Source organism: Phacochoerus africanus, chromosome 3, assembly GCF_016906955.1.
Source record: "Phacochoerus africanus isolate WHEZ1 chromosome 3, ROS_Pafr_v1, whole genome shotgun sequence".
In the NCBI taxonomy this organism is placed as follows: domain Eukaryota; kingdom Metazoa; phylum Chordata; class Mammalia; order Artiodactyla; family Suidae; genus Phacochoerus; species Phacochoerus africanus.
In genome coordinates, this window is record NC_062546.1 from 132,580,615 (window position 1) to 132,606,113 (window position 25,499).

At 44.3% G+C, this 25,499-nt stretch overlaps 1 protein-coding gene across 1 annotated transcript in view; it reads right to left on the reverse strand.

Moving 5' to 3' along the window:
- ITGB6 (integrin subunit beta 6) overlaps positions 1-25,499 on the reverse strand; it is a 128,168-nt gene that overhangs the window by 76,634 nt on the left and 26,035 nt on the right. The window lies entirely within an intron of this gene.

Here is a 25,499-nt window from a genome sequence, read left to right on the forward strand (position 1 = left end):
GTGAGGAAAACTAATTATAGACTGCTCAGGTTCTTCTCAGAAGGCTATGTTCAATTTTGCACTCCATCATACACTGGAATCTGGAAGAACATGGCAAGAATCCTGCAGAGAGAAACCAGAATTATTAAAGAGTTGGAAGTTTACCTTTGGGGAGAAAAATACATTTATATGAAATTGGTTGGTTTAGCTTGAAGAGAAAGATGGAGGCGCAGATTATCTGTGCCTCTCCTATTACCTCTGGATAAGACTTGTATGTTGTCACTCATTTATTTATTCACACATTCATCCATTCATTCAATAAATATTTATTGAGCATCTACTTTGGGTCAAATATTGTTCTAGAAGCAGAGGATAGGTCAGTAAACAAAGTCAAACTCTTGACACATGAAGTATATATTCTATGCTGGGGGGTAGCAGGTAGGGGAAGACTGATTCTTAAAATCACGCTGTCATAAGGGCTATGAAAAATGATAACAATGGGTAATGGCTGATGGTTCGGAAAGGTGTGCTATGTTACTTGGTATGGTCAGGGAAGACATCCCCGATCAGCTGATGTCTGAAAGAGCCCTAAATGACTTGGGCAACAAAGTGGCATGGCTCTGATGGCAGACCAAGCATTTTCAGGGATGGCAGAGTACAAGAAGGGACAGAGGGGGTGGTAGCAAATGAGGTCAGCTTTAGAGGCAAAGGTCAGATTGGACGTAGTCTTGACCTTGAATTTTATTCAAAATGTGTTAAAATGTCACTGGAAGATTGAAAGCGGGGGATGGTATAATTTAATTTACACTTAATTAATTAATTAATTAGTCTTTTGTCTTTTTTTCTCCAGGGGGCGGCACCTGTGGCATATGGAGGTTCCTAGGCTAGGGATCTAATCAGAGCTGTTGCTGCCGGCCTATGCCAGAACCATAGCAACACCAAATCCGAGCCTCCTCTGCAGAGCCACAGCTCATGGCAATGCTGGATCCTTAACGCACTGAGCGGGGCCAGGGATTGAACCTGCAATCTCACGGTTCCTAGTTAGCTTCATTTCTGCTGCACCATGATGGGAACTCTTAGTTTACATTTTAAAACAATCATCACTCTGACTGCCATGAAGCTTAGAAAATATGGGGCTAGACTGGAAGGTGGGAGATCAATTAGGAATTTACGGCTGTTTTCTAGGAGTGATTGGAACCAGGATAGTGGTGATGTAGGAGGGCAGAGGTGGTCCGATACAGGATAGCATTTGAAAACAGAATGTGCTTATGGATTGAATGTGAATGTGGAAGAAAGATTTTTAGCCTGAGCAACAGAGTATATGAAACTCTTTTCTGAGAGGGGTGACCCTGGGGAAGGATCAGGTATTGTGTAGAGGATGGGACTCAAGAAGATGTTAACTTGAAGACATCTAGGAGATGACCAAGCGAAGATGTGTCTCATGAAGTTTGATATCTGACTCAGCAAATGGGATGTTACGGAACTATCATCTGTAAATCTAGGATCATTACCATGGATTTAAAGATATGAGGCTAGGGGAGTTCCCATTGTGGCTTAGTGGAAACAACCCCGACTAGAATCCATGAGGATGTGGGTTCGATCCCTGGCCTCGCTCAGTGGGTCAGGGATTTGGTGTTGCTGTGAGTTATGGTGTAGGTCACAGACATGGCTCGAATCCTGCATTGCTGTGGCTGCAGTGTAGGCTGGCAGCTATAGCTCCGATTGGACCCCTAGCCTGGAACTTCCATATACCATGGGTGTGGCCCTAAAAAGACAAAAAAATTTAAAAATAAAATAAAGATATGAGGCTGAATGAGATCCCTAAGGAAGGGAAGAGCTCTGAGGACTGAGCCCTGGAGCCTTCCAACACTAGAGGTCAGGGGGGGAAGAATCTAATAAAGGAAACTATTATCTAAAGAACACTCCTTGGAGTTTCTGTCATGGCACAGTGGTTAATGAATCTGACTAGGAACCATGAGGTTGTGGGTTTGTTCCCTGGACTTGCTCAGTGTGTTAAGGATCCGGCATTGCCGTGAGCTGTGGTGTAGGCTGCAGACGTGGCTCGGATCCTGCATTGCTGTGGCTCTGGCGTAGGCTGGCAGCTACAGCTCCGATTAGACCCCTAGCCTGAGAACCTCCATATGCCGCAAGAGCGTCCCTAGAAAAGGCAAAAAGACAAAAAAACAACAAACAAACAAAAAAAACCTCTCCTTCTTGCTAAAAAGAACCTACCTTTGCTGGAGGACAATTCTCCAGTATCTCTTACATTTATGCACATTTTGCAAGCAAACTGTCTGACTGCCTTTGTTCCCGATTATCTTTTCAAGGATGTTGGCCAACTGATCAGCCTTTGAAGATAGAAATCTGTCTGTCTATAGGGCAAAGAGTAAATTGCCTACAGCTTAGGAAGATAGAGATCCTGTCTACCTCAAAATTAAGGAGCAGATTTGCTTACAGTTTGGAAAGATAGAGTGTCACTCTCCAGAATCAGGAACAGGCATGCTCACTGCCCATTATAAAAAATTCAGGTTCCCTAAGCTCAGGTTTCCTCTCTTGTAACACAGCTCTCTTCATGTACAGGTGTCACCTCTTCCCCTTTGTGTCATCCTGGGGGGATCGGCCTTGGGGAACTGGTGAAAGAAAATGCTGACCCTCTGGCTACTGCTTTCACTGTCCATGATAAAGTCCTTTCTCTCTGAATCAGGCTTTCACGTCCCTGTCAGCATCCATGAATCTGTGATGATCTAACACTAGCTTGAGAGTAAAATCTCAAGCCATTCGTATTCCTGACAATCTCTTATTTGAAATCCAACTTTTTCTCCATATTGATGTGCAATTTTCAAATCTCACTTTGGAAGATATCTTGCTTCCAGTAAGACTGCCTGAAGTGACTCGGACTCAGTGCTGCCCTGGGCTCCAGAGGCTGTCCCTCAGGCCCTGAATTGTCTGTCCACCCACTGACCTCTCTGGAAGTCACCATCAGGCACTTTGGATGAGCTGGGATCAGGGATGCCATCTGTCCACTTGCTAGAAACTTTTCTCTGAGGTTCTCACTACCATCAAAATCTCTTCTTCTTGGGAACCCAATTAGACTACCTCTGCTAACCATCTACCCCAAAGACAAGCTCTTGCTAATGGAATGTATGAGTAGAAGTAGAATATACCCCTTCTAGACCACCTCCATGCCCCTCTGCCAAATGGTTGCAGGCAGTAGCAGCAAAGTCCAAGAGGAACCCCAGAAAACTTGATCCTGTGTTTAAGTCAAGGACCCTGTACTATCCCATGTACAGACTTCTACCCCAGTCCCTAAAATCCCAACTGCACTGCTTTATTTACTGTCTGTCCCCAATCACAGCCCCTCCCTTGTTCATTCCCTCCCCTATATCCAAGTCTCTGCACACACCATTTGTGCTTCCTGGAGGCCCTTTCCTCCTCCTCATTCCTCTCACTTGACTAACTCAGCTCAGGGTCCAGGTCTCAGCACAGATATTAGTGCCCACAGAGAGATCTTTCTGGCCTTGCCAGGATTCCCTTCCTGTGGACCCTCCCCAGGATCGCCCTTTCCAATTTGCCTGTAATTGCCAAAATCCTTGCCATTCTTCCCACATAAGCTGTGAAGTTCTTTGAGACATTGATTTATTCAACAAGTGTTTATTGAATCCTTTACTATATATCAGGCAAAGGCAGTGACTTAGTTATCTGTATATTCCCAGCAAGGAGCATAATGCCAGATAGTTTGCAAATAGTCAATTAATATTCATCAAGTAAATGGATAAATGTTACATCTTCATTGACCAGTATTTTACCTCTTACAAAGCAGATACCCCATAAATATTGAGTGAGTAGATGTGTAAATGAATACAAGGTTTTAGAAGGCACATAATGCAATTTAAATGGGAAAGTTGTACCCTGCTTGGGTTGTGAGGAAAACTGAGAAAAGGCTTAAAATGGATAGTGGAGAAAAATGGCAGAATTTAAGAGAAAATATAAAGTGGAACAATGCTACAAGAGAACATCCACCCACACTGTTTTTACCCTGGTACCACCCTGATTGATCTGTACCAGGCTACTCAGCATAGGGAAAATATTCTTGCTTCCTAAAGATGTGGTGCTGGAGACCTCTCCTAGAAAGGACCCGTTTACACCCCTGGAGATGGAGGTAGCCCTAATGGTTCCATAAACTGGCCAGCGCTGTGTAAAATGTCCCAAATGAAAACTGTGTCCCCTTAGCCAGACCACCAAGATTTATTGCCCCTGTTTCTGTCTATATATGGAATTTAAACTGGAAAATACTGACTAAAAATCAGGGGTTCGATAATAGGAGCTGAAGCCGGCAGAGAGAGGATATCAGGTTGAAGGACAAGTGATGCTTTGAGCCAGTGTGGGGGTGGGGGGAATCTCCTGCAGCAAGAAGACAGAAGCCTGAGGCAGAGCGAAGCTGTGGACAGTGGACAAGTGCTGGGTTGAGAGTACCAGTAGTAAAAGCAGCTGAGAATGGCCCTGAGCCATGTGAATGGACAAACACTAGAATTAGACCCACAAACACACTTTGTCGAGGGGAGGGAACATGGTCCAGGACAACAGCTGCCATTGATCCCAAACACCCTCCCAGGCTGGGTCTCTCGGGGCCCTTTTCTTCCTGGGTTTCCCCAGGATCTTGTCTCTTTTAAAACAATGTGTCTTCTGACAATAAAATCCCATTGCTTGGAGGTGGTTGAGGGCATCTCTGTATTTCTTAAAATCAAGAGATCCTAAGTCACACCATCTAGATTTTCAGAGAGGCTGCTTGGGCCCAGAGGATAGAATCCTATATCTAAGATGCTCAGAGCCCAAGCTGGGGAGTCTAACTCCTTCTGGGGCTCTGAACCTATTCAGGAGTTCTGAGCTGAGGTGCGGGTATCATAGCAGAGCACCCCACAGCCAGGGAGGCAATGCCCACTGCATGCCATGCTTCAGCTGGCCTTTGCTTCTGGGGTTTAGAAATGGACTGTCTTCCATGGAGCCTTGACCTCGGGAAGGCACGTGAGTCCATCTGACTCACAGTATTTGGCTTGGGTCTTGCCCAGACCCAGCCCTTCATTCATGTCAGAGAATAACAATCTAGGGCCAGCTGGGTCAGCCCCAGGGCACCTCAAAACACTCCTTGGAGAGTAAACACTGAGTAAGCCTGGCTGGAAGCCAATTTGAACCCTGGGGACTTTTGTTTATGTTACCTGCTTTATATCCAAGTCTCCCTGTTGTCTTTCCATGAAAACATTTTGTAGTGAGTAGCTAAAAGGGCAGGGGAGATGAATGCTTTTCTTTGGTTTTGGCACTGGTGTAACTGTGTGTGTGTGGTGTCCTGCATGGCCACCTGTTTGCCAGACTCTATGGCTGACCTGCAGATGGGTGCAATTATGAATCTGACTGTCCTAGGTACCTACCTCATATAAGTAGAATCATATAATAAAACTTTCTCTGTCTGGCTTAGCTCACTTAGCATAATGCTTTCAAGGTTCAACCACATCGTAGCATGTATCAGAATTCCATTCCTTTTTAAGGCTGAACAATATTCTATTGTATGGATATACCACATTTTATTTAATCATTCATCTGTTGCTGGGCATTTGGGTTGTTTCCACCTTTTGGCTGTTGTGAATACCACTGCCATGAATGTTGGTGACAAGAGTCTGATCCTAGCGTATGTCCCTGGAGATAGCATTTATCTCCTGCACTTTAGTTTCCTGACTGTGAAATAGTGATCATATCCACTTTTCAGGGTTGTGGTGAAGATTTAATTATACCATTCTGAGATGGATCCAGATTTTGGGGGGCCTGAAGATAATATAATTTGGGGGTCCCTCTTTAAGAAAATGAGAAATAAACTGGATAAGAAAGTATATACTTATTTAAAATGGAGAGAGGAAAAAACAAACCATGACAACAAATTACTGATGCCTTGGCAATTCCAGGCCTTTTCCTCGTGATATTGCATTGGGCAATTAACCAGAAATGCTTACCTAGAAATGCTTCTTGGTGGTAGTTTGGCTTCCCATCCCCCCTGGAGCACCTTAGTTCCCAGCCACTGCCAGGCACCTGGGAAACCTAGAGGCTGGAACCCAGGCTTCATCTGCTTATGTTAAATCCCCATCGGACTTCACTCAGGATTCGTCTTTATTGTAGGTAGCTTTATATAGGGCACTTCGCATGTACCAGACACTGGTAAACATTTTATTAGTATGGCCTATTTCATTCTCACTTTACTGCTCTGAAGTTGGGACTGTTTTACCTCCATTCCCTAGATGAGGAAACTGAGTCAGGAGAAGCTGTGTAACCTGAGCTTGGTTGCAAAGCGGCTCAGGCAGCAGGGCCTTGGAGACAGAGTTCTCCCTCCGAGTCTGAGCTCTGCATCACCGTGCAAACTGCCTCTTGGTAAATAAGAGACGCTAGGAGAATCACAAAGCAGCTGTCATCAAGAAATGAAATTCTCCAAGGCACCTTTCAATATGTCTGTCTTTGTCTCCAGGCCCCTTGTCCCAGGTCTGGCTCTGTATCCAACTGTCTCCCTCTTGGTTTGTTTGTTTTTCATCCTGTGGATCATTCACCACCAAAAATGAGACCCAGATGGGGTCCTGGATGCTGTAATCCTTTTCTCACTTCTCCTCTGATTTAAGTCCCTCCATACCAATCACTTGAAAGCAAACAAAACAAGTTGCCCTTCAGAGGAAGGTGACAGGGCTGTCAGAGCCAAGCCTGGCATTGTGTCCAGGAAAGGGCTGTCGCTGGCATTTCCTATGGCCCAGAGATGACTCAGGATCAATTAACTCCTGGGCCTCTGGCTGCAGCCACCCTCCTCCCAGTGAAAGGAAGACAGTTCTAACTTGGCAAGTCTGATTCCAATCTTTGTACATTCAACCTGCTTGAAAAAAAAAAACCCTCTCACCTCAGGTTTTGGAAATTATTTTGAAGTCTAAAGAAATGAGCTCTTGTCTTTTAGTTTGTGGAATAAATCCAAAGACAAGGCTTTCCATAAAATATCAGTGAATATGAGTTTCATCAGATTTGACTCTGCAACCTAGACTCTCTTCACGCCCCTGTTCTCCTAACTGAAAAACCAGTGGTAGGTCATCGCAAGAAGTCTGTGTGAACAGATGGAAACATTGATTGTAGAGCGATTCACTCATTCACAGCTTGCAAAACCGCAGAGCATTCTTTTCTCTTTTCTTCTTAAGAGATAACTCAAGGAGTTCCTGTCCTGGCTCAGCAGTCACAAACCCGACTAGGATCCATGAGGACACAGGTTTGATTCTTAGCCTCTCTCAGTGGGTTAAGGATCTGGCGTTGCCGTGAGCTATGGTGTAGGTTGCAGATGCGGCTTGGATACTGCAGCATGGCTGTGGTGCAGGCTGGCGGCTGTAGCTCTGATTTGACCCCTACCCTGGGAACTTCCATATGCCATGAGAGTGGCCCCAAAAAGGACAAAAAAACAAAACAAAAAAGAAGGAGAACTAAAGCAGTCTAACCCAAGGTTAGGATGCCTTTGTTTGTTTGTTTGTTTGTTTTCTTTTTGCCTTTTCTAGGGCTGCTCCTGCGGCATATGGAGGTTCCCAGGCTAGGGGTCTAATCAGAGCTGTTGCCACCGGCCTATGCCAGAGCCACAGCAATGCCAGATCTGAGCCGTGTCTGCGACCTACACCACAGCTCATGGCAATGCCGGATCCTCAACCCACTGAGCAAGGCCAGGGATCAAACCTGCAACCTCATGGTTCCTAGTCGGATATGTTAACCACTGCGCCACGACGGGAACTCCAGGTTTTAAGCATATACTTTTTTGTCTTTTTTTCTAATGAGTACCATCACTTACTTCTGGGACTACAATGGGCTGGGCATTACCTATAAAAATAAACTCTGATTCATTCATTCATTTACTCACTCAGGAAGTATTTATTGAGATCCTACTTCTATGGGAACACAGTGTTGATGAAAACCAACAAGATCTCTGCCTCCTGGAGCATATGTTCCTGTAGGAGAGACAGATAACAAACATCCAAACAAATAAAGATGTCAGGTGGTGATAAATGCTGAAAAAAATAAAGAATGGTAAGAGGTCAGAGAGTGAGCAGGGTAGGGTGGCCAGCTTCTGATAAGATGACACCAGACAGAGCCCTTGGGCGTGAGGGAAGGAGTCACACAGCTCACTGGGAGAAGAGCAAGTATGAGGCCCCAAAGGAGTGTATGGGGACCAGTGAGGTGAGGTGGCTGGTGAGACTGGAGTGGAGTGAGGGGTGAGCACAAGGAGGTAATAGCAGACAGGCCAGAGGTGAGCACAAGAGGCAGTGGAGAGCTGTGAGGAGAGCCACCAGCCCTGTGGGCCACGGTCAAGACACTGTGTTTGTATTCTGAGTGTGAAGGGAACGTTTTATAGGGTTTTGGTGGAACACGATATAGCTTATATCTGGAAACGATCACTCTGAGCCGAGGATAGAAGCAGCAAGAATGAAACAGGGAGACTGATTAGTGGCCATTTCAGCATTTGAGGCCAAAGATAAATGCTTGGATAAGGAAGATGACAAGAAGTGGTTGGATTCTGGAGAGATGGGATTTACAAATGGATTGCTTGTCAGGAAGGGGAGAAATCAAGGGCTCAAGGATGACTCCAACAGTAATAGAGGCCCCAGTGTGGAAACCCCACCATCACCAACAGTTTTCTTCAGATGTGTTGGAGAGACACTGCTCAGTGCATGCTGCTGTAAGAAGCGCGATGCCTTTTGACCTGAGGAGTCAAAACTGTACAAAGGGTGTTCTGTGGCAGAACAGGAAAGGTCAGAACTAGGCAGGAATTCTCTATGGTGAGATTGTCTACAAGCGCGTATTGTTAGCCTTCTTTCAGTCCAGTGAAAGCTCCAACTAGCTGATATCTTCTTTTCAGGGACTTACCATGACTTGGTTTGTGGGAACAAAAGAAAACCCATAATATCCCTCTGGTCCTACAGTCCTCTCTAGCTGCACAGATAGACTATTGGTGTCCGTTTCGGTAGCAGAAATGTCTTCTCTAAAAGATTTTTTAAAAACGTATTCCTGGCAGTTCCCTGGTGGCTCAGTTGGTTAAGGATCCAGCATTACCACTGCTGTACTGTGGATTACTGCTATGGTGCAGGTTCAAATCCCTGGCCCAGGAACTTCCACATGCTGTGGTCATGGCCAAAACAAAACAAAACAAAACATATTCTTCATGAGGCCATTGTAGTAAGACAGGTGAGATCGACATATCTTACTTAAAAAAAATTTGTGAAGTAGAAAGATTTCTGACTTCTTTTGACCTTAAATGTGCATTTTGTGGAGCTGCAACACTGAGGAAGTTTGCTATTCTTTATTTTTTTATTTTCATTTTTTGCTATTTTTGTCTTTTTAGGGCTGCACTCGAGGCATATGCAAGTTCCCAGGCTAGGGGTCCAATCGGAGCTTAGCTGCCAGTCTACACCACAGCCACAGCAACTCAGGATCTGAGTGGTGTCTATAACCTACACCACAGCTCACAGCAATGCCGGATCCTCAACCCATTGAGCAAGGCCAGGTATCAAACCTGGGTCTTTATGGATGATAGTCGAGTTCTTTAACCACTAAGCCATGATGGGAACTCCTGTTATTCTTTAAAAATCTGAGAGAAATAGTGGCCAATGATTACCTTTGAGGATTATCCTTGAGGAGGTCTGCAGAGGATTTACTACTTTCAACTGCCAATTTGGAGACGTCTCTAATCATGGCTGATGCCTACTCACTGAATCCTATCAGTAATTTACACAAAATCAAATAAGGAAAAGGACTGGGTGTGATACAAACATTCTGTTACAAAGGCTAAACAATAAATTATTCTAAAAAGCTTTTCAAAATTTCTTAACTTGATGATGTCTTAAGGATTAGAAGAGGAGAAAGAAGAAAAGCCTTTAAAAGCAAACTCCCCTGGCATCTAATTAAAGAAGGTAGCTTGGGTTTTCATAGAGCAGAAGCACTGAATCTATGTATTGTTGGGCATAACTTTACTTTCAGACAAAAAGTGGCTCCAATGAGCTGTTGGATGGGAGAGGCTTGTTTGAAGGAGTCTGAAAACCACCTGCCTGGCTTTCGACTTGTCTCAGCATCACTCAGTGAAGCTGTGCTTGCTGATGCCCCTTCCTGATGCTGGGTAGCTGAGCGGAGAGTGACAGGGTTTCAACCCAAGTCTGGTGCAGCTAATTGCTCAACTTTAGTTTCAACATTTATTAATAATCTTCTGCATATAGAGTTCAAAGTTTTAAAGTGCTAAGCACATATAATGAAAGTTGTTTTTTTTTTTTTTTTGGCCTTTTTAGGACCCCCACCCAAGGCATATGGAGGTTCCCAGGCTAGGGGGTCCAATCAGAGCTGCAGCTGCCAGCTTATGCCAGAGCCACAGCAACACCAGATCTGAGCCATGTCTGTGACCTACACCACAGCTCATGGCAACTGGATCCTTAACCCACTGAGCGAGGCCAGGGATCGAACCCTTGTCCTCATGGATACTAGTCAGATTCGTTTCTGCTGAGCCAGGACAGGAACTCCATGAAAGTTTTTTGATAGAAGAAAATTGTTGTTAGTAGCAAATATTTTGGGAGATTTGGGGAGGGACAGATATTCTTTACACATTGATGAAGTTATAATAACTTGGACATCAACTGAGTCATGCCTAGCAGCATGGAAAATGCAGTTGTCAGCCTTGGTCTCAGGCCAGACCTGGGTGGATTACTGGGCGTTGCCTAGTGTAATCTATTTAAATAGTTTAGAGCCTAAACTATAGGCAATCAAGGATTAAGAAGATGGGGTTTATATGTTAACTATCAGACGATTTATTTTTATGCATGTCTACGAAGGAGAGCACTGAATAAAGTATGGGTTTTAGATAATAATAATGTATCAATATTATTTCCCAAACCATATCCTGAAGAGAGCTGTTAATCCTTGCCCTGATAATGAAAGGTTCCTATAGTTTAGTTAATACAGACTGTTTAACCTCCTCTATTAGAAATTCATGATGCACAGTAACAGGTTAAACACCTTAAGGAACTCCACAGTGAAGAAAATTGCATACCTTTGCTTAACAATTAAACAAAAAAAGTATTTGCTTAAGGAAAGCCTCTTTCCCCCTGCATGTACTTATTAGCATTTCCACCTAATACAGTTTCAGAGGTGCTTGAAGAAAATAAAGATGCACTGAAAGTTCTATGAAATTTTACCTCTCCTGCAGTCAGGGAGACCGAGAATCAAATTTTAAAATTGTAACCAGATTTCGGAAGAAAATCTTGTCGTGAATTCATTTGTTTCCTGCTGCATTTTGAATTATCCAACTCACAGTGGATTTCAAGATGGGTTTTCTTGGAGAAAATTCTCTTTTCTGAGGGAAGTCCAGAAGGCAGGTCCATTCAGATGATAGTTCAGATAAAGCACTCAGAGCAGTGATGACCTATCTAAACCAAGCCTTGACCTTGATTACTTAAAAAGCCCAAATATGAGTTTGGCCAGGCCAATTTCCCTTGAGAAGTAGATTCAAACACCACTGTATGGCGCTTTTCTGAGATAGTCTCCCCTGGGCAGGGTACCCCCCACTGCTACTTGTGTTTGCCCTTTGCCTGCTCCTGTTTGGCACAACAGCACATCCTCAAGCTCTCATCTGTCTATCAACCAACCCAGCTTGTTTGCAGAAGGTCTAGAAGAGTTGTTCCCCTAAGACAGCAGTACCCTCTTCTTTCCATAGGAAGCACCCCTTCAGCTGAGAAAGTGTGCAACAGTCTGTTCCAAACTTGTTTCTTTCCTTGCTTTCTCAGGTCCTTAGGATGTATGGCTTCAGGCAGGGTGGGAACAATCTGCTAGAGTCTGGATCTTTGCTCCTGATGCCATCATTCTGCTGAAAAACCTCACTTCTGATGATGCTCAGTTTTATGCCCTCCTCTAATAACAAAAGTGTAGCTCTTTCATTGAGATGGCAATCTAAGTGTATGTACAAGAAACACATAATTTGTCTACTTTGGGGGATGTCAAAATAGCAAAGTCACTGTAACTCATTCTGCTTGATTTTCCAAAAAAGAAGGTAAAATACAATGCAGGAGTTTTGTTTTGTCTTGTTTTTCTATCTGGCTGCAATAACAACAGTGGATCCTCAATCTTCGTGCCACAAGAGAGCTCCAATGTAGGTGCTTGTTTATTTATTTGTTTGTTTGTTTGTTTGTTTGTTTGTTTATTCATTTGTCTTTATGCCTTTTCTAGGGCTGCTCCCACAGCATATGGAGGTTCCCAGGCTAGGGGTCTAATCGGAGCTGTAGCCGCCAGCCTACGCCAGAGCCACAGCAGTGCCAGATCCAAGCCACTTCTGTGACCTACACCACAGCTCATGGCAACTAGATCCTTAACCCACTGAGCGAGGCTAGGGAGCGAACCCACAACCTCGTGGTTCCTAGTCGGATTCGTTAACCACTGCGCCATGACAGGAACTCCTGTAGGTGCTTTTTTAAAAAAATCAAATCTAATAGCAGATTTCAGACAATCTTACTCTAAAAATATAGCATCTGGAGTTCCCGTTGTGGCACAGTGGTTAATGAATCAGACTAGGAACCATGAGGCTGCGGGTTCGGTTCCTGGCCTTGCTCAGTGGGTCAAGGATCCAGTTGCCATGAGCTGTGGTGTAGGTCACAGATGTGGCTTGGATCCTGCATTGCTGTGGCCCTGGTGTAGGCTGGCAGCTACAGCTCCGATTGGACCCCTAGACTGGGAACCCCCATATGCCACAGGAGCAGCGCTAGAAAAGGCAAAAAGACCAAAAAATATATATATATATATATATATAGCATCTAAATAGATATATAGCTATATAGCATCGAATCTGACTAGCATCCATGAGGGCACAGGTTTGATCCCTGGCCTTGCTCAGTGGGTTAATGATCCAGCTTTGCTGTGAGCTGTGGTGTAGGTCACACAGATGCAGCTTGGATCCTGCATTAAAGTGGCTGTGGCCTGGTCTGGCAGCTACAACTTGGGTAAAATCTCAATTGGAATAAATTCATCCATCTATTTATTCATCATATATGTGACAATGATTATCCTTAACAATTGCTTTATATTATGGCCTTCTTAATTTCTAACCTATAGTCCTGCCAGGAATTCCATAGGTGGGAAGAATTCTGCCTTTCTCATTCCTTTCCTAGGTGCTAGGGGTGAGAGGTGTCCACTGTCAACTGTCAACACTTTCAGTTAATCACACCTGTCAGAAACACGAAAGCTTTAACTGATCTCCTTTTCTAGAGAATTATGAGCCAGGGTCCTGATGAATGAATTTTCTGTCTGCTGCCTGGGCTGATAGACAGGCAGCAGAAAAACAGCTGGGCTGTCTCAGCTGTTCCCCTGCCCTTTGCTTACCCTCTGCGGTCCCTGGATGCAACAACCCCATTTTCTGATCTGATCTGGATCTTTATCTTAGAGACAGAGTTACAAGTCAGCCCCAAGCTTTCAACTCCCACCCCTACCAAACTGTCTCCTGCGGTCATTTCCTGGCAGCCACAGGACTCTGAGCTGGCTTCACTGAATTCCTTCTGCATCTGTCAGAGAGCCATAGAGTCTCAAAATGTTAGAGCAGCAGGAAGAGACTTTAGAGAACTATGTCCAACCCCACTGCCTTGTCTCTCCAGTCCTTTCTTCAGTCTATCAATAGATTTGCTCTGAGCATCTATCCCGGGTTACCGCATGGTGCTCGCTAGTTGTAGAGCAGCTTCCCAGGGTGACAGCGGGTCACCTCCACATTCCTGAGTAGGTATGTGAATGACTCTCATGAACATGGATAGTTTATATTTTACTTAGAAACAATCCTTTAATAGGCATTCTTCACCTGAGGTCTATCTATTAACGACACCTGATGGAAGGGAGGAGTCCGTGAACTTGGAAGGGGAATTGTATCTTCATTTGCATTATCCCAGACCAAAATTAAAACTTGCCTTTCAAGTGTAGAAAACAAGCCACAGTTATTGGCAGTACCTGTAACTCTCCCCAAGAGAAATCACATATGTCACTTTATAGTCTCTGCAGACATCTCAAAATGCTGTCAGCACTTATCGTTGTGTCCAAATCACAGTAGTCATTAGACCTGCCTCCAGGCCTTGTTAAGGTGTTAATAAAGAGATATGGGTATTAACTATTTTTTTTTCTAATCGGCTTTCTTGCTTGCTTGCTTGCTTGCTTGCTTTCGATTTTTTAGGGCTGCACCTGCGGTGTATTGAGGGTCCCAGGCTAGGGGTCTAATCCGAGCTACAGCTGCCGGCCTACGCCACAGCCACAGCAATGCCAGATCTGAGCCGCATCTGCAACCTGCTCCACAGCTTACCGCAACGCCAGATCCATAACCCACTGAGTGAGGCCAGGGATCGAACCCGAAACCTTGTGGTTCCTAGTCAGATTTGTTTTTTTTTTTTGTCTTTTTGCCATTTCTTGGGCCGCTCCCGCGGCATATGGAGGTTCCCAGGCTAGGGGTCGAATCGGAGCTGTAGCCGCCAGCCTCCGCCAGAGCCACAGCAACGCGGGATCCGAGCCGCGTCTGCAACCTACACCACAGCTCACAGCAATGCCGGATCGTTAACCCACTGAGCAAGGGCAGGGACCGAACCCACAACCTCGTGGTTCCTAGTCGGATTCTTTAACCACTGCGCCACGACGGGAACTCCCCCTAGTCAGATTTGTTTCCACTGCACCACAATGGGAACTCCTAATTAGCTTCCTTTCTAATTGCATTTTTTTTTCAGAAATTTTAAAACTTTTTTTTTCTGAAAAGGGGTTCAAAAGTATCATTGGACTCCTAAAGGGGTTCAGGTCATACCAACAAAGTTCAGAACCTAAGTAAGGACAGGCAACTAGTCATGCTGGCTGAAGAACCTTTTTCTAGACCTTCCAAAATCCACCGAAATCTTCCTTTGCTTTTTCTTTTTTTTTTTTTTTTCTTAATCCCTGAAATGAGGTTGAGACGTCAGACATGCAGATGCAGGCCACACAGTTGCTCCTGGATCACCCAATTAAATGTGCAAGTTAGTCCTATGGAAGGTCAAACAAGCATAGCCTGGGGTTTCCAGAATAAGCTATGGCATTTGGGAGTTATGTGGTCAACTTTTGACTACCATTGATGTTGGTTAGGCCAATACTTCCAGGACTTTCTGAACCCTCATGTATATATACACACACACACACATATTTTTTTGTCTTTTTTTTTTGCCTTTTCTAGGGCCACTCCCGAGGCATATGGAAGTTCCCAGGCTAGGGGTCCAATTGGAGCTGTAGCTGCTGGCCTACACCAGAGCCACAGCAACACCAGATCCTAGCTGTGTCTGCAACCTATACCACAGCTCAAGGCAACGCTGGATCCTTAACCCACTGAGCAAGGCCAGGGATCGAACCCGCAACCTCATGGTTCCTAGTCAGATTTGTTAACCACTGAGCCACGATGGGAACTCCTCTGAACCCTCAGGTTAAGAGTTCTGAGAAGGGCCAGACAGCAGTCCCAACAATGATTCCAGAGTTGAAAACAAAAAGTTCTTAAAAATGTATATATACATATAATTAATGTATTGATTTATATGTATGTTATAAATCCAACTTTTATTCAATCTATACTTTTTTTAACCTTCCTTGTGGGTATAACATTACTAAACAACCTGTTGATTAACATTCAGGCAACAAATTGACTATTTTGTTGAATTAAGTAAATTTGGCTTGTTTATTTTTCGAAGAATTGGATAGAAAAAAAATAAAGGTGCTGATAATATTTGTAAGAAGAAAGATATCATGAATTTAGAAGTCCTGGGTAAAAAGCAGTACATACTAAGCTTCATATGAATGCTCACTGAACTGTGAGTTTAATTATGAAAGAAAAGAGCAAAACTAAAGAGCATGTATGAGAAGCACACCACTGAAGGCCATGCAGAGGGCAGATAGGTAGGGTGTGATTGGGGGATAAAGTTTTTAACTCTCTAGGAACAGAATCTCCCTCTCCCTCATATGAAGGAAGTATTTTGATTAGTTTAATACTCTTAATTTCTATACATGTTTTCAGGAAAACAGGACTGCCTGCTTTTGGACAAGCAACTTAAAAACATTTGCATTTCGTGTTTCCAACTCCTACTTCCACAAAGAATAGTAATAATTCCTGTAGCAATGATATGATTTCCATCACCCTCCAAACCTGCCCACTCCTCTGTCAGGGTTCTCAGGGAAAGAGCAGGTGATTAAAATAGTCTTTAATCTACTTTCCATGGTCTTTAGGCGATCTCTCATTTCCCTGTGCTTTCTCCTCCACTCACACATTCTGTGACTAAAACATGACTTTTGTAGGTCAGCCATCTTTGGTGATTCCCCAAATGGTGAGGGCAGTTATTCAAAGACTTTCTTTTTTTTTTTTTTAAACAAGATTTGAGACAATTCCTAAAGAGATTGAAGGACATAAATTGGTTGGAAAAGAGAGGAAGGTAGGGATGAAGAAGAAACACAAGCAAAGATTAACATCACAGGAAAGTCTCAGAGTAGTTTCGAAGAAAAGCAACAGAGCCCTGTCTGGATCTGCAGCTGAGGAGCTGTGGCTAAGATGCAGTTAAACATAAAAGGGAGGACCAGTTGAGGAAAGCCTTGAACACTAGGCTGCAGAATTTAGATTTGAATTGATTGGTAATAGGGACCTGTTGCAGGCTTTGAGCAAGAGAATGACAAGATGATCATGGGACTTAGGAAATAACAACATGGCAACCACTCCACTTTTGTTGATGTGAAATGAAGACACAATAGGCAGGGAGATCCAGAAGGATCTGTGGCAATAGTTTCATTGGGGCCAGATTAGATGAGAATTCATCCAGGTACGAGGCAGTAGGATCCATGACTAGGATGGGGTGGTGGATTGTTTTATTCATTTTATGTGCTCATAATCACGGATGTCAAGATTGGTCATAGGAATTGCAGCATCACTAATTTAATGAATACCATACATCTCTTCCTACTGAATACAGAAGAAGCCATGCAGCTTTCTTTGACTAATGAAATGTGAGTGAAAGGGACACATCTTACTTCCAAGCAAAAGCATAAGAACTCAGTGTGAAGTCCCGCTATCTTCTCTTTTCCCTCTGCCATGAAATTATTAATACTCCTCATAGGAACAGCTCCGTGAGCCTAGACATTGAGTGAAAAGAGTGTGGATAGAGCTGCCATTGACCTAGGGCCAACACACATGTGTAAGAAGTAAGCATTGCTATTGTAATTCATGAGATTTGGAGGGTTTTTTAAACTGAATTATAGTTGATTTACAATATTATGTTAGTTTTAGGTGTAGAGCAAAGTGACTCAGTTATATGCATATATTTTTTTCAGATTATTTTCCATTACAGGTTATTACAAGATATTGACTATAATTCCTTGTCCTATACAATAGGTCCTTGTTGTTCATCTATTTTATATACAGTAGTTTATCCGTTAATCCCATACTCTTAATTTATCCCCCACCTGCTTTCCCCTTTGGTAACCACAGGTTTGTTTTCTATGTCTGTGAGTCTGTTTCTGGTTTGTAAATACATTCATTTGTTTTATTTTTTAGATTCCAAACATAAGTATATCATATAACATTTGTCTTTCTTCCTTCAACTTACTTCCTAGATACACGTACCTATGATAAAGTTTAATTTGTAAATTAGGCACAATAAAAAATTAAAAATAATTAGTAATAAAATAAAATTAACAATAACTGGAGTAAAAGTTATGTGAATGTGATCTCTCTCTCTAAATATCTAAAAATTTAATACCTTTTCAACTTAAGTCTTTATACACTGTGGCCATAACTCTCAGTCTAAACTGTGACAGTAAAACTGGCACAAATTTCCTTTTCCTTCTTCACAATTTCATGGGTAAAAAAAAATCTCTTCTTACCATAGATCTTAATACATTTTCTTTTCTTATTAAGTGAGAATTTTCACCTTTTCAAATAAAGGAAGCTCTTTACAGCTTCTCTTTGGTGTATCCAATTGCCAGCATCACTACTCTTGTGTTCTGGGGCCATTATTAAGTAAAATAAGGGCTACTTGAACCAAGCACTGTGAGACTTTGACAGCTGATAACCCAGACAGCTACTAAATGACTAACGAGCCAGTGGGATGTGCTGGACAAAGGGATGATTTGCATGCCCAGCGGGATAGAGTGGAACAGAGTAAGATTTCATCACACTCCTGAGAACAGCATAAACTTTAAAACTTAGGAGTTGCCTATTTCTGAAATTTTCCATATAATATTTTCAGACTGAAATTGATCATGGGTAACTGAAAATGCAGAGCAAAATCCAGAATTAGAGGGTCGGGGTCGGGGGATGACTGTACATTTTTCCATTTAATCCTAACTATGAATGGGTCATTTGTTCAACTAAAGTCTCGGAGCTCCAAACCCAGCCCTCTAGACTTGCTTTGAGATGCTGAAACCAAGACTCTGCAAACCACATTTCTGCTTTGCCAGCTGCTTCATGTTGGGCTCTGCCAACTGGGGCCGTGGAGGGAGGCTGCAAGGCTGGGGGAGGGAGGAGGGACCTGCAGCTTCTTGTCTGCTTCCTGTTCCAGTCTCCCTAGGAGCCCTGGCAGGGGAGTTCACTGCAACCAAGATAGCTGAATCCGGCCTTTTTTCAACACTTATGGAACCAGCCTCCTCAAGTCCACTCTGAGACCCCAGTGCCATCCCATCCATGCCCCTCCTCAGATATCTCAGTTCTTGGCCCTGTGGGAACACTAGTTAGGTTTCTAAATTTAATAATTCCAGATCCTTGTCTTTTTTCTCCTCATCCAAAGGGTGATAGCTACTTCCTGCCATTGCTACCTCAGTGAAATTGGAATATCTTTTTACGCTTTCAGTTACCTAAGTAGTAATTTTGTTCCCACTCAATAATTTCTTTTTTTTTCCTTTTGCTTTTTAGGGCCGCAGGTGCAGTAAGCTAGGAGTCTAATCAGTTCCCAGGCTAGGAGTCTAATCAGAGCTACAGCCACCGGCCTACACCACAGCCACAGCAACGCAGGATCTGAGCCACATCTGTGACTTATACCATAGCTCACGGCTATGACAGATCCTTAACTCACTGAGTGAGGCCAGGGATTGAACCTGTGTCCTCTGGATACTAATCAGGTTTGTTTCTGCTGAGTCACAGTGGGAACACTAACAATTTCTTATATTGAATTCTTTCTGTTGAAATAACTGATATAGTTTCTATCTCCTGCTGGGACCCCAACTAGTACAGTGAGGTAAATATTATTCTTTCCTTTTCATAAATGTGGTCACTGATGCTTGGTCTTAAGAAATATTATGTAACTTGTCCAATGTCATGCTGAGATCATTGAATTCAAATCAGGATTCAGACCCCCTTTTAACTCCAGAACCCCAGTCATAACTACTCCTGCTTCTGCTTCATTTTGAGTTTCATTATCTTGCTCACTTTGTGAGCACTTCTCTCCTTTGTGTCTCTGTGTCCCATCACTCAGTAGGCTGCTCTTTCTCCCACCCTCTGGGTGCAGGGAAGAAGGGCCAGGGAGTGGATGGTATAGATGGCATCAGTGTAGTGCAGTCTGGGACTAGAGAGATGGCCTGTCCAGCTGCTACTGGCACCCACACCTGCCATGTTATGAGTTCAGGACCCAGTCTCCCAGGAAGCACATTGCACCCCAGCTGAGTGTTCCCTCTGCTTCTGGTAAAGAGAAATGGAGCACCAAGGTCTGCCATCAGGGCAGCTGGGGGCCCAGGGGAGGGGACACAACCAGCAGGAGTGAGCAGGCAGTGGGATCTGCTGGGAGCTCCCCAGTGTGTGGCCTGTTGGTTTGAGAAGGAAGCCGAGACTTTAGGTCTTGGTCCTCCACAAAAAAATCCAGCCCCATAGCTGGAATGCTCTTCTTCAAACCAAACAAACAGAACAACGTAGACATTCCACCCTCCCAACCTCCAATTTCCATCCCTGGGAGTCTCCTGTAGGTCTGAGGTGGAGTCTATGCCGTGGATGAGGCTGCTCCTGGTTGGATGGGGAGAGGAGGTGAGGCTCAGCCTCACTGCTCCCTCCCAGATGCCTCCTGGCCAATGCCTCAGCAGAGGGATGGCGCCAGTCTTAGTCAACCAAATGGCCTGCCCTCTGCCTTGTGTCCAGCCTTCTACTCCACCTGGCTGTAGGTGAGATGATCAGGTTGACACCTGGAAGGCGGTTGGGGTGGCCTGGGAGGCAGGCAGGACCCTCATGCCCCTCATAGTATGCTTGCTCCCATTTCACAGATTGAGAGAGAGGGGCCTGGAGGGTTGGTCATCTGCTAACGATTGAGAATTGTGGGAAGGTCCAGGTTGCTGATTTCGCTCCTGATGTCAATGGACATGATTAACTAAAGAAGCCAAACGTGGCCTACAATGTTGCAAGCCCTGGATGAAGGGACCTACTTAATTCAGGTAACTTGCACAGTGGGGCATTTGGACAAACACAATTCAGGTTGTTGACACTGTAAATTGGTCTATGTGTTATGACAATTTTCTAAGAGATAGAAGTAAGGCATTCTGAAGAAGGGGACCTTCTTTTCTAATTTGCATAAAGGCATCACATGGACATTATTAATCTATTTGGAGCATCCCCTTTCTCACATACATACCCCACTATTGATTTCTGTTTGCATCTAGAAGTATCTATACAGAGCAGATGCCCAGAGCTCTTTTCTTTCCTTGTGGAGAGGGAAACAGGAGAAGAAGCTGCTGGAGGAGCGAACAGGTGTGTTCTTTACCCTTATCCTACTTGGAGGACTCTGGACTCTGGTCATGGGGCGGGTGGCCAAAGCAGATAAAGACTGCTCAGGACTCCTCGGAGAGGGGAGGTGTCGTCAGTGAACCACCTGGGGCCAGTGACAGCCCTGGGAAAGGAGTCCATCTCCTCTCTGCATGGTGCCCAGGACTCTTCCAGCCCCTGAGGATTGCAGGCTGTACCCGTGGTAGGAATCCCGCCCACCCCAGGATAAATTGTGGCAGGGAGGTTGCCTGCAGCTTAATGAGTGAGGAACAGGGACCACTGGGCACCTGGGGTGAGAAATGTTAATGGTCTTTTATGGCCATGGCTATACACCTCACAGGCTTGGGAGCCAACTGCGTGCCAACATCTAGGAGACTTTTGGGCAACCCTGAAATCCTGCTGTTTTTCATTTACCACATATTCACGGAGTGTTGGAAAGGTGTAGTTGGCTGTTTCATCCAATGTGGTCAGGTGGTCCCATCTAAAGAGGTGACATCGTATCTCAAACGACTAGAAGAGGAGCCGACAGTGGGTAAGAGAACAAGTTTGAAGGCCTTGAGGTGGGAGAGTGTAGGCTGCTTTGTGTACCAGGACCCGCAGGTGCAGCTAGGATCGTGGATCCGGGGAGAGTGACAGTGAGGGCAGAGAGCTAGCAGGGAACAACCAGGCCATGAAGGTCCTAAAGAGCACTTGGATTTTCCTCTTGATGAAATGGAAAGCATTAGAGGGTTGGTTTTGTTTTTTGTCTTTTGTCTTTTAGGGGTGCACCCATGGCATATGGAGGTTCCCAGGCTAGGGGTCCAATCAGACTGTAGCAGCCGGCCTACACCACAGCCACAGCAACTTGGGATCCAAGCCGTGTCTGTGACCTACACCACAGCTCATTGCAATGCCAGATCCTTAACCCACTGAGTGAGGCTAGGGATCAAACCTGCATCCTCATGGATCTTAGTCAGGTTCGCTAACCGCTAAGCCACGACATCAACTCCGAGAGGAATTTGAGCAGAGGAGTAACATGGTTTGAGGTATGCAGATAAAGCTTTTAAATTAGCAGCCATTTGAGGTTTGTTTATAGCAAACTTTGATGGAGGTATTCTTATTATCCCAGTGGTAAAAGCAGGGAAGCTTTCCTTAGAGAATTTGAGTGATCAATGTAAGGTTAGCCGGGGGTGGAACAGGAGCTGGGATTTCCACCCAAGCAGAATGAGCCATGCTTTTTTATTACTGATGGCAACTGCTATTCCATTCCTGAAAAAACTCATTACACTGCAAGAACCTTTCCCATCTAGCCTAGTAGTAGATGCGACTGCACCCTCCATGCCCGCCAAGTCCTTTCTGACCTCTCAAGAATTTGCTTCATTGTGATCATCCTTCCCAGTTGCTGGAATGCCCACCTGTCCCTGTTCACTAGGGGATGCAAAGGCCTTTGGGTTAAGGATCTTATCTCAGTTTATTGGAAGACCCTGCAGGATTCCAGAGACCTAGTCTCATTAAAGCCTGTGTATTTATTTAATTAAAAACAAGTCCAAATGCTGAGGCTTGGGAGATTGCCTTCCTGGTAATACAAATCTATAAATCCCACTTCCTGCTGCTTGCAGGCTGACTGTAAATACCCTAAAAATCCGGCTTCATTGGAAATGTTTTGACCATTCTGCTCCTGGCTCAATGGGTAGTAATAAATAAAAATGAAAAGTGGTGGGAGAAAAACTGGATTACATTTATTTAAAGCTCAACATGGCTCAGCTTAGGGAGGGTGGCAAAGGACTGCTGGCTTGTCCCTGTCATGTCTGACTTGCTCTTTTCTTTTCTTTTATGATTTGTATTTTTTCCATTATAGTTGATTTACAGTGTTCCGTCAATTTCTGCTGTACAGCAAAGTGACCCAGTCATATATATATATATATACACACACAGTCTTTTTCTCACATTATCCTCCATCAGGTTCCATCACAAGTGACTGGATATAGTTTCCTGTGCTATACAGCAGGATCTCATTGCTTATGTACTCCAAATGCAATAGTTTGCATCTATTAACCCCAGACTCCCAGTCCATCCCACTCCCTCCCCCTCTGCCTTGGCAACCACAAGTCTTCTCCAAGTCCATGAGTTTCTTTTCTGTAGATAGGCTAACTTGTGCCATATATTAGATTTCAGACGTAAGTGATATCATGTGGTTTTTGTCTTTCTCTTTCTGACTTACTTCACTTAGTAAGTTCTATCTCTCTAGAACTAGAGAGTCTCTAGTTCTATCCATGTTGCTGCAAATGGCATAATTTTGTTCTTTTTTTTGACTGAGTAGTATTCCATTGTGTATACATACATATCATCTTAATCCATTCATCTGTCGATGGACATTTGGGTTGTTTCCATGTCTTGGCTATTGTGAATAGTGCTGCAATAAACATACGGGTGCATGTACCTTTTCAAGGAAAGTTTTGTGCAGATATATGCCCAAGAGTGGGATTGCTGGGTCATACAGTTGTTCTATATTTAGTTTTCTGATGTACCTTCATACTGTTTTCCATAGTGGTGGAAAGATTTATATGCTGAGAACTATAAAACATCAATCAAGGAACTTAAAGAGGATTTAAAGAAATGGAAAGATAGCCCATGCTCCTGGGTTGGAAGAATTAATATCACAAAAATGGCCATACTACCCAAAGCAATCTACAGATCCAATGCAATCCCTATCAAATACCCATTACATTTTTCACAGAACTAGAGAAAACAATCCAAAAATTTATATGGAACCATAAAAGACCCAGAATTGCCAAAGCAATCTTGAGGAGTAAAAACCAAGCAGGAGGAATAACTCTCCCAGACTTCAGACAATATCACAAAGCCACAGTAATCAAGACAGTGTGGTACTTGTACCAAAACAAACAGACCAATGACTTGCTCTTTTTATCCCTAAACCCAGACCCTCAGGGTCTGGAGAGCCATCTCCAGCCTCTGTGATGATTCACCTTCAGCTCTGAATGTGGTGGGGACAGATGAGTCACTATCATCTCAGAAGGAACAGTTGATGGAAAGAATCTCAGTTTTGGAGTTCCCGTCGTGGCGCAGTGGTTAACGAATCCGACTAGGAACCATGAGGTTGCGGGTTCAATCCCTGCCCTTGCTCAGTGGGTTAAGGATCCGGCGTTGCCGTGAGCTGTGGTGTAGGTTGCAGACACGGCTCGGATCCCGAGTTGCTGTGGCTCTGGCGTAGGCCGGTGGCTACAGCTCCGATTCGACCCCTAGCCTGGGAACCTCCATATGCTGCGGGAGCAGCCCAAGAAATAGCAACAGCAACAACAACAACTACAACAACAAAAGACAAAAAGACAAAAACAAAAACAAAAACAAACAAACAAAAAAAGAATCTCAGTTTTGCTACCTGACTTGGGTGGTTTTATGTCCTCAACCCACAACAAGCACCGGTTTCCACAAGGGGGCAGGGTATCTGCGGTTGGGGTATTCTAGAAAACCTGGATGTAAGGCTGCCATAGGTCAGATGAATTTGAATATGAATTTGAAGTCAGGCTCTGGGGGCAGCCTGGATTCTCTCAAAGGGAGGCTACCCTATAAGAACAGATACTTTCCTAAAGGATACATTGCCTCCCTGGTAAGAGCAGCTTTAGTGATGCAACAGTAATGACTGCAGTGCACCCAATAGCCCCTAGATGCTGCATGCAGTCCAAGGTCTTGGCCTGACAGTCCCTGGGAGATCCATTCATGAAGTCAGCTCCAAGATGGGGAGACTTCCCAGAGCTGGTGGTGGTGCTGCCCGGATCCCATGGGGAGACCAATGTGACCAGTTAGTCCACAAATGATGTGTAGCTGTGAACTCCTTACTCTGCTGCTGCAGACATCAGCCGACCTTATGATCATTACCCTCTTTAGTCACAAGGACCAGTCCTCCCCTCTTCTCCAACTACCCCAGGGCTTTCTTTTTTGGCCATTCAGAGGTCTCTGGGCTATTCAATGACAGCATAGCCCTTTGCTTCTAGGCCAGATTTTAAGTGTCCATCTTACCCACTGATGAACTTTGCAGTGGCATTCGCAAGTCTCAGTGCTGTAGACTGTTGATTTCTGTCCTGTTAGCATAGCACACAAATACACATGCGCCTACACACCCCACCGACTATATCCACGCTTGTGCTTAGAGGTTCCCCACCAATAGGACAAAACCAAATATGGGAATCCTTTCCACAGCGGGGGCAGCTAGACCACTGCAAAAAGTAGAGTTGTTTAAGCTTCTTATTTTACCAAGAATCACACTGTTTATGTAGCATTGTTTTCTTTTTCCTTGGGTATTAATGGGAAAGGACCTAGTTCTCGCAGCATCACGAGGAAGTGCCCCCTTCACACGACACTGTAGGGCTCCTCCAGAGGTGAGCTTCCCCATCAGAAGGAGCGCTCTATTCTTGTCGGAATCCAATCCTTTCATGCCACAGATGCTGCAGACCCACTATGTGCAAGATCCCTCACTATGTAAGTCTTTGGAGGACAGAAAAATGCCTAAGTTCCAGTCTCTGCCTTCCCCACCCCCCTTGAAGAAAGCTGAGTTTCTTTCTTAGTGATGTGGAAGACAATTACACATGTTTAGAGCTAACCCCTTAATAAATCACTTCACCGACCCAACCCGAGTGGAACCCTTTTGGACAATCTGGAGCACTTTCTGTGGGAGTTACCATGACACTGCAGGGCAGCAAACCCTTTTCCTTATTTTGTAAACTTAGGTAGAAGGTGG